This window comes from Glycine soja, chromosome 6, assembly GCF_004193775.1.
Source record: "Glycine soja cultivar W05 chromosome 6, ASM419377v2, whole genome shotgun sequence".
Classification (NCBI taxonomy): Eukaryota; Viridiplantae; Streptophyta; class Magnoliopsida; order Fabales; family Fabaceae; genus Glycine; species Glycine soja.
In genome coordinates this window covers 35180036-35190068 of record NC_041007.1, presented here as the reverse complement: position 1 = coordinate 35190068, position 10033 = coordinate 35180036, and the positions used below count along the sequence as shown (strand labels likewise).

General features: G+C 34.9%; 1 pseudogene; it reads left to right on the top strand.

The window, feature by feature from the left end:
- Positions 1-1597: 1597 nt before the first annotated feature.
- LOC114416831 lies at positions 1598-6496 on the top strand (annotated as a pseudogene).
- Positions 6497-10033: the final 3537 nt, after the last annotated feature.

Genomic DNA, 10033 nt, shown 5'->3' with positions numbered 1-10033 from the left:
GTTTATATACTAGTATTCTAGTAATTTTCAAAAGAGAGTTGTTTGATAATTGTTAAGATGTCACACGTTGGTTAGTAATATGGTTGGAATACTCCTAATAAGACTTAGTCAGTTCTTGGACTATTTAATGTATCTAACTAGAGATGACCTCAATTTTGAGAAGAATCCAACAACATTGATTGTTATTTTTAGATTTTGAAGTATGAAATGATTTTTTTTAATCAAATAATATTAGTTATACATTTAATATATAATAAATATATGTATAATTTTGATTTTTTTTAATACAATACCAAATCAATTATTAACCTACCACCTAAACCATTAACCAAATACCTCAATCAGATCAATTGGCGGACCAATTATCATAACATTCGTAAAGACATAAAAAAAATGTCATTAAAATGTTAGTCAACAAATTAATCAATAAAAATGATTAAAAGTTACCCATAAATAAAATTGTTACTACTTGTTAGTTCTTAATGAATAAAATATTTGTTAGCATTTGACCATTTGTGATAACTATTAATTACAGATATTTCAATGAGTCTTTGTGTTAAATTATATTAATAATTACACCGCATTGATGAGGATTTGTCCAGTAATTATAGATATTTCAATTAAATAACTTTGCGCGTGTTGTCCACTTACCATGGCACTAACATTCCTAGAAATGGTAACCCCCAAGGAGAGTTCAAAATAAAGTTTCATTATTCACCAGTAGTACTGAAAAAAAATTGTAACATTAGTTTCCACAAGCGTGCATGGGAGTTTTTCAAAAAAAATTTCTAACAACGATCAAAATTTCAGTTGTTTATGTTTATGTGTGTTGCAAGTTCTGACACGGTTTGAAACCGGCAATGGCATAGGTACACTTTTTACAGCAAAAGAAAAAAAAGGAAAAGGAAAATGAATTTGTGTTCCACCTGACACAATCACGTGATCTCCCACATCCAAAACATAGTCTCACCTTGTCTTGAGTTTTGACTCACGCGCCATCTTAGTTTTGTTTTGTGTTCCTTTTGCTGTTATTCGCTGTCGTTGATTGTTACTATTCACACACTTGCCCTCACTCACTGTGTGTAAGGCTTCACCTTCCCCTCCCAGATCTTCTTCCATAGGTGCAAGGTGTTATTCTCATCTTTCTTCTCTTTCACTTTGTTTTTTTTTTTTTTGTTTCTCTCTTCTCTAGAATTATTGATGTCTGTTTTCTCACCTTTGATTCTGGCTGTTAATTGTTATCACTAGGAAATTTTTTGGTGTGGTTGGTTTCTTTCTTTACAGTGTGTGTGTGTGGTTGATTCTGCTTTGTTTATTCCTTTCTTGGTGGTTTGGTTTTCTCTTGTTTGTGTTTTTCATTTTGAAATTTGAAAAGCTGGACATGTTTTGTATTGTAGCTGTTTATTGTATGAATGTTTTCGGTTTCAATGTGCTTTCATTTTGGCTTTCGGTTGTTACTGGCTCTTTCTTTTTGGTTGAGTAATTATTAGGGCTTTTGTTTTTTTGCTGGTTGATTTTGGGTTTTTTGTTTGGATATTTTAGCTTGGTTTGTTCTGAATTTGGCCACATTTTGCTCTGGTTCTTGGAATTGCAGGAAATGGGTGTCATCTCTCGGAAGATCTTCCCAGCATGTGGGAACATGTGTGTTTGCTGTCCCAGCTTTGAGGTCAAGATCACGCCAGCCAGTCAAACGATACAGAAAACTGCTTGCTGATATATTCCCTAAGTCCCCTGTACGTGTTTTGTGGCTCTTTTTCCTTGATAATTGAAATAGTAATCTCATTGAACTCTTTTCTCCAGTATGACCTCATAGGAAACAAATTTTTCGTGGAATCTAGTATTTATAGTGCCATTATATCCCCACTGGAAGTAGAAAAATATTTTTTTCTCTTTTGCGAAGCGAACAATTTGAAACTTCTTGTGTCTTCTGTGCATTGCTGTGGGCTTATTATTTGGTCAAAGCTTATATACAGTTCCTTAGGTTCTTTTGGTGCTCTTCTTCATCAATTAGAATCGAAGTTTCACCTCGATAATCTCTTAATAAAGGTTTGCATTAAAGATCAACATAAATTACCCAGTTGAAATTCCAATTTTGATTGAAGAATAGCACCAAAAGCACTTAAGGAACGGTATCTAAGTTTCGTCCTTATTGTTTTCAGTTATTCCTTGTTCTCAATGGAAAGAAAATTTTTATGCTTGATTATATGGCAATATCTTTTCACTTTACCCTCATTTGTACATGAAGTAGAACCCTAGGCCCAGTTTTCATGTTTTAATTTATTCTTCTCAGGATGAGTCTCCAAGTGAAAGGAAGATTACCAAATTATGTGAATATGCTGCAAAAAACCCTTTCCGGATTCCAAAGGTATTTTATTATTTTATTTTGCATGTGTATTGGTAATTTCTTCTTTAAACAAAGAAGAGGAAATCAGATATGCTTGAATTAGTTGTATCCATTGATGAAGTTCACTATTTCTGCTCTTTCTGCTAGATAGGAAAATATCTTGAAGAAAGGTGCTACAAAGAACTCAGATATGAGCACCTCAAACTGGTCAATATTATAGCAGAATCCTTCAACAAGTTGCTTTCCATTTGTAAGGTGCAGATGTAAGTTTCTCATGATTAATTAGCATATGTTTCCATGTTCTGTTGGTGGTGCACTGGAATCAAACAATTGATATGTTTTGGATTCTTTCCATTATTTCTTTATGATAATGTATTGATCTCCACTGGCTAGTTTTTATGTGATTCATCTTCTAAGTTTTTTATCTGCCTCTTGCATATTCCAGAGCGTATTTTGCTGTTGATGTGCTTAATGTAATTTTGGAGCTCTTGAGCTATTCTAAGGATGAGACCATTCAGACACTTGGTTGCCAGTGCTTATCAAAGTTCATCTACTGTCAGGTGAATTATACAATCCAAAAACCCTAAGATACCTATTGGCTGCTTGCATTTGTGGCTTATGCATGACTGTAATTGAGTTAGATCAATATTCTCTTGGATTTTTGTACTTGGGAACAGAAAAAAACTGCAGACAATGTCTCTGTATACAACCAAAATTGAGTTTATATACTAGTATTCTAGTAATTTTCAAAAGAGAGTTGTTTGATAATTGTTAAGATGTCACACGTTGGTTAGTAATATGGTTGGAATACTCCTAATAAGACTTAGTCAGTCCTGTTCCCTTTAGCTAATTTTTGGGAGTGAGTTAAGCTCAACCCCCATGTCTAATATGGTATCTAAATCTATTCAGTCTTAATGTTGGGTGCTCTAGATGTCCAATCTTGGGTTAGGGGGTGTATTAAGATGTCAATTGAGCTAGCTTTTGCAAGTGAGTTAGGTCTGGTCTGTTTTTAATAATAACTATAGGTCCTTCCTTGGGTGAAATTCAGCCTTTCAAAAATGATTTATTGATTGGTTTTCCTCCTCCTACTTTCTTTGAACCTATAAATTAGCTGATGTCAATTTGCCATGCATATTCATTCTATTGACATCATGAAAAAAAAACAGATGGATGCTACTTATACTCATAACATTGAAAAGTTGGTGCCGAAAGTGTGCATGCTATCACGGGAACATGGTGAAGCATGTGAAAAGCGCTGCTTGAGGGCATCAAGCTTGCAATGCCTTTCAGCAATGGTAATTGGTGCCTCATTTTGATATCCATTGTGCTTATGATGTTTTGCATTTATGTTCATCGTGTTCTGATTGCTTTCCAATGTTTATTTTCACGTAAAATTTCATGGTTGCAGTGAGTTTTACTGTTGTTTCAGAGTCTTTTAGGAGTCAGGGCATTGTTTATTTGACTTCTTTTTCTCTTGGCAGGTTTGGTTTATGGCTGAATTTTCACATATTTTTGTAGATTTTGATGAGGTATGTTATAAAATTAAAGATGCTCCCCATTGAAATCATTGTAGCCTTTTATTGAAGCTTCCTTACATATGCAATTGTAAATGGTTCCCCAACTTTGAATCATTATTGTTGGACTAGGCATATCTCTGATAATACTGAGGTGAAAATATAATGAAATAACTTTTTAGATGGAAATATCTGGGAATTCAAATCATCCAAGGTTTTGTGATGCTTTCATTTTCATGACTAATAAGTGATAACCTATTTGTCATGAAAGTTTGATGTTCGCACTAATGGGTAAGTAGGAATTAAACCCAACAAGCCTGTCGCTACAATTATACTATATTTTCTTTGATCAGTAAATGCTTTAAAATTTGCATAGCGAATTTGTTTTCTCTCTTCTGTCAGATATCATCACTAATTGGTTAATTCATTCAAAATGTAGATTGTTCGTGCCACTTTAGATAACTATGAGTGGAGTAGACAAAATGAAGAAGCTGATGTCAGGGCAGAGGCACATCATAATTGGGTGGATGAGGTTATCCGGTGTGAAGGTCAGGGTGGTTCAGTTATTGGTAATGACAATCGCTCTAGTTGCTTGATCATCCAGCCACGACCAGAAATAAAGGGTCCTTCCCTTTTAACTGGGTATATGTTTTTCAAGAGTTAGTGTAGGCCATTTATTTGCTGTTTTATCTGTGTAATCAGTCTGTTACATGGCTTTTAATCACCATTTGGTCCCCTTTTAATTTGTTTTTTATTATTATAGAGAAGAAATTGAAAAACCAGAAATATGGGCTCAGATATGTATTCAAAGAATGGTTGAATTAGCCAAGGAAAGCACAACTATGCGTCGTGTGCTGGATCCAATGTTTGTCTACTTTGATTCTAGACAACATTGGGCTCCTCAGAAAGGGTTAGCAATGATAATTTTATCAAGGATGGCCTACTTCATGGAGAACTCTGGTATTATTCTCTCTTACCACTTTTGTCTCAATTAATTTTCACAAATAAATCATCCAGTGGATGTATTGTCAAATTCCATGTTTACTTTAAAGATGTGGATTTCATGATCTTGAAAATTGAAACAGTCATGAGCTATGAATAATACTATAATAATACTATACAAGGGTCTTTCGTGAAATCTTCAATTTGTGTTCCATAATCATGTTTTTCTTTCTTCTGGCCTTTTTTTTGTACAGGGAATCAGCGCTTAATTCTAGCTTCTGTGATACATCATCTGGACCACAAAAATGTCATGAATGATCCTCAACTTAAGACCTGTGTTATTCAGGTTGCCACATCTTTGGCTATGCAAATTAGATCTGAGAGTGGCTTGGCAGAGATTGGTTTTGTTGGTGTCCTTTGCAGACATCTTAGGAAAAGCCTTCAAGCCTCTAGTGAATTTGGTGGAGAGCAAGAATTGAACTTAAATATCTCACTTAAAAATTCCATTGACGATTGCTTACTATAAATTGCCAATGGGGTAGGCTCATGAATGCAACCCTTGCTCCCAAAATTCTATCAATTGGGTCATTGCATTTGATCAACTACTAATCTACTTTTTCCCTTTTTTTGGTTGGCTAGGTAATTGATGCCCAGCCACTTTTTGACTTGATGGCGATAAACCTAGAAAATATTCCATCCGGTGTTGTTGGTAGAGCAACCATTGGATCTCTGATCATCCTTGCTCGTGCAGTCACTTTAGCATTAAGTCACTTACATTCACAGCAGGTGAGAGGAGCTTGTTGATCCAATATTGTTTAAAGCAAAATGTTTCTCTGCAAGCTGGATTATCTAGTAACATAGTTTACAAAATATGATTATATTGTCATCTATACTAAAAGTTTTACATGTTTGGGAGGATGAGGAGAGGCATTGTCTTGAACATAACTTTGAAATTTGAACAGATGAACTGTTTTTCCATTTGCTTCTTTTGGGAATATTGGAATACTGAATACATCCATTTGATCATTTTATTTATGCTTTCGTGTAGGGATTTCCTGAAGCTCTTCTTGTGCAACTCCTAAAAGTAATGTTGCATTCAGATGTGGAGGCTCGTGTCGGAGCACACCTTATATTTTCCATTCTTCTTTTTCCAAGTTCCTTCCATACGAATGAGATTTCCTCTCTGCGGTCCAGATATCTAGGTCAACACAACAAAAGGCATTCTCATGCTCCATCTGTGTCTGCATCTGCTTCAATTACAGCTTTACTTGAAAAGCTCCGCAGAAACAGAAACACCAAGGCAGAAAATCATGTGAATATTGTTCATGATCAAGAAAGGGATATTGTGGCAGAAGACTGGAAGCAGGGCTGTGGCTTAAAGAATTCTCCTAACTTTTACAAACTCACTTCTATCATTGATAAGGCTACAGGATCACCAAGTTTGACTGACACAGTAAGTAATTGATTTGATTTCAGTCAATATATGTTTTGCTAATTGTAGTTATTCTTACTAAAATGTTATTTACTTAGTTTTGGTATTGAATGTGCTCTCAGGAACCATATGTTATGAAACTAACTGAAGATCAAATGGCCCAGCTGCTTTCTGCCTTTTGGATTCAAGCCAATCTTCCTGATAATTTACCTTCAATTGATTATGCAGGATTTTCCCTCAAATTCAGCAGGTGAAGATGACACAATCAGTGAAGCATCTGTCTCTGACCTTTCTCGATTTATTCCAAAGATGCCTCTATCCCCTTCGGCACCTCATGTTATCAGCATTGGACAACTTATGGAATCGGTACATTATCTGTCTTGCATGTGTGTATGATAAGGCATTTGTGTAATCTTGCCTTTCTCCCCAATTTGGATGAAAGGAGAGAGGGGCAAGCATTTTGAATTAAAAAGACAAATATATCATTGATGGTAACATATAATGTTTGCATATTTATTTAAGGGTGTTTGTATCATTTTACAAATATACTTTTTTCTTTCCTCTCATTTTCTATCCCATCAAATAAGGGGGAAATATTTTCTTTTCTTCTACTTTCCCTTGTGAACCAAATATATAGTGTGTTTGAAATAAATTCATAATTAAAAAAGTCAATTAACTTTTCATGGTGAAGGTGAGACAACAATTTTTCATGGTTTCACCATCATTTTTGTAGTGTAGAATCAATTATGTGTGTTGTCCAAACACACTAAGTGTATGTTTGGGATGAGGCGAGTTTAAGTGAAATGCTTAAAGCTAATTTCCCAGTCTTTTTTTCGTGCCTATTTTTCCAAGCAATGTAAATGGTGTTGGAATGCAAAATGCATACATTTCATTGTTATTCATGATTACTGTTCTACAAGCTCAACAGCCTATACACTGTTTGTAGGCATTAGAGGTAGCTGGTCAAGTGGCAGGAACAGCTATCTCCACTTCGCCCCTTCCGTACAACACCATGGCTAGCCAGTGTGAATCACTCGGTACATGTGCAAGGAAAAAGCTTTCAAATTGGCTGGCCTTTGAGAATCATTACAGCCAAGCACTTGATGATAAATCGTTTTTGGCAATTGCTGATATTAGGAACTCAGCACCTGAGAAGGTTTGATGTGCCCTTATTTGTCATTATTACAGTTATTTTAGAGACAGAAGTGTCCTAAAGGAATCAAAAGTGATTTTTTTTATTATTATTAGAAATGTCTCAGTACACTCCCATAATTTCCAATGCAATCCTATACAATTTTCGATAAAAACTTTCTATTTATTGATTTCTTAACCATGTTTTAAGGACACTAGTTAGCAAGACTCTTCAGAATTTACCGAGGTATGTTCTAAAATAAATCCAACTCTTTAAATACAATGCTGGTATTATTATGGAGATATAAGGTTGACTCAGGGAGGGGGAGAGGTCACGGGTTTGAATTCCCTCAGTTGACATTTCTAATAAAATTAACAAATTAATATTTACTGATAATAAAAAAAATGCTGACATTATTATATTTATACTATTTTTGTAGGTGACAAATGGTGGTGGGCATGCCCAATTGCCAAGGGACCCCATGAAGCTGCCTCCTGCTAGCCCCTTTGACAATTTCCTCAAGGCTGCTGGGTGTTAGATTAGGTGGTTTCATGCTTACATCTTTCTGCTATGTATAGTTCTAATGTTAAATGTTCTTTCCAGACAGGAGTTTCTAGGGTCTGTATCCTTGTAAGGACTAGTAGGTAGTTCCAGTATTTTGACTTCAGTGATCAGTCCTTACAAGGATACAGACTCTCTTCTTTCCTTCACTCAATGCCCACTGTACTACCACTATCTATCAATCGTCTTTATTTTTAGATTTTAAAAATAACACATTTAATATTTTTAGATTTTAAAAAATATTAAATTATTATTATTATTTCATATTTGAGATGCTTAATCAAAATGAACATTTTAAATTACATGAGTAATGTCTTACATGTGTCTATACCTTGAAAATTCCTAACCAAGTTACATGAAAATTATTACAGATTACTTAAAATGAGAAACAAAACTATTCCAATGATGATTGATGTTTCTCGATAATGTCATCAAGATTCTTTAAAGTCAAGTATGCTAGGAACATCAAATCAAATACGAAATCCTGCACCAAGCCACGACTATATTAGAAATACTAATGTCATGATAATTTTCAAATTCTTGTGTTTTGAACATGAGAATTCAATCATTATTTTAATCTCTATCTATTATATAAACAACATCCTTTCTCTCATACAGTGACACATGTTTCAAACTTTTTTATTTTATTTTATATATTTCAAGGCTTTTTCTTTTTCCCCCTTCAATTTTAAAAGTTTGTGCTTTAAAAGGTTCATTTTCTCTTCTTTAGTGTCAGCAGTTGCAATTCCCTTTTTTTTAATTTATTTATTACGTAAAAAAATCTCTCCTCAGTGCCAGCAGCTGCAATTACGTTTTCCCTTCTCTTCTCTTTCTCTCTCATGAAATTACGTTTCGACTCTTTCTACTCTTTCTTTTCTTTCTCTGGGTCTGTCACTATCTTCTCTTTCTTTCTCTCTTCCTCTTTCTGTTACTATTCAGAAACTCTATTGTGTGTGTTGTGTCATTTATTTTGCGTCTTCGTTAATCTTCCGTTCCTCCCTCTTTCTCTTCCTCATCTTCTCCTCTTTTCTTCCGCTTAAGGGTCTTCTTTGTTCGATTTTTTTTTCACTTTGCTTTTTATATTGCTTTTGACAGAAAAAAGGTGTGACCTTTCTCTTTTTTATTCCTTTTTTTTTGTCTAATTTTTTGTGGTGATTTTTGGGACAGGCTAACGGCGGTGTTGAAGGTCACGACGCTTTGCCCATGCAAGGGTCTTCTTTGCTCGATTTTTTTCCCCTTTGGTTTTTATATTGCTTTGGACAGGAAAAAGGTGTGACCTTTGTCTGATTCTGACGAGGTTCCACGGAGAAAAGGTGTGACCTTTTGCAGCAATATGATTCACGGGGCAGTGTTGAAGAATAAAGGTTTCATTTTTATCTATTTTTTTGTCTAATTTTTTGTGGTGATTTTTGGGACAGGCTAACGGCGGTGCTGAAGGTGACGACGCTTTGCCATGCAAGGGCCTTCTTTGTTCGATTTTTTTTTTCGCTTTGGTTATAATATTGCTTTGGACGGGAAAGAGGTGTGACCTTTGTCTAATTCCGACGAGGTTCCATTTTTATCTATTTTCCCCTTTGACAGAAAAAAGGTGTGACCTTTCACAACAATATGATTCGCAAGGCAGTGTTGAAGAATAAATGTTCCATTTTTATCTATTTTATTCCTTTTTGTTGTCTAATTTTTTGTGGTGATTTTTGGGATAGGCTAACGGCGGTGCTGAAGGTGACGGCGTTTTGCCATGCAAGGGCCTTCTTTGTTCGGTTTTTTTTTTCCGCTTTGGTTTTTATGTTGCTTTGGATGGGAAAAAGGTGTGACCTTTGTCTGATTCCGATGAGGTTCCATTTTTATCTATTTTCCCCTTGGACAGAAAAAAGGTGTGACCTTTCGCAACAATATGATTCACATGGTACTGTTGAAGAATAAAGATTTCATTTTTATCTATTTTATTCATTTTTTTGTCTAATTTTTTGTGGTGATTTTTGGGACAGACTAATCGCGGTGCTGAAGGCGACGACGCTTTGCTGGATTTGTTCTTTATTTCTGAGAATATTTGTGATTTTCTTTTTTCCCAGGACACTCCTCTTTTCTGGAAGACTAAAAGTGTCATT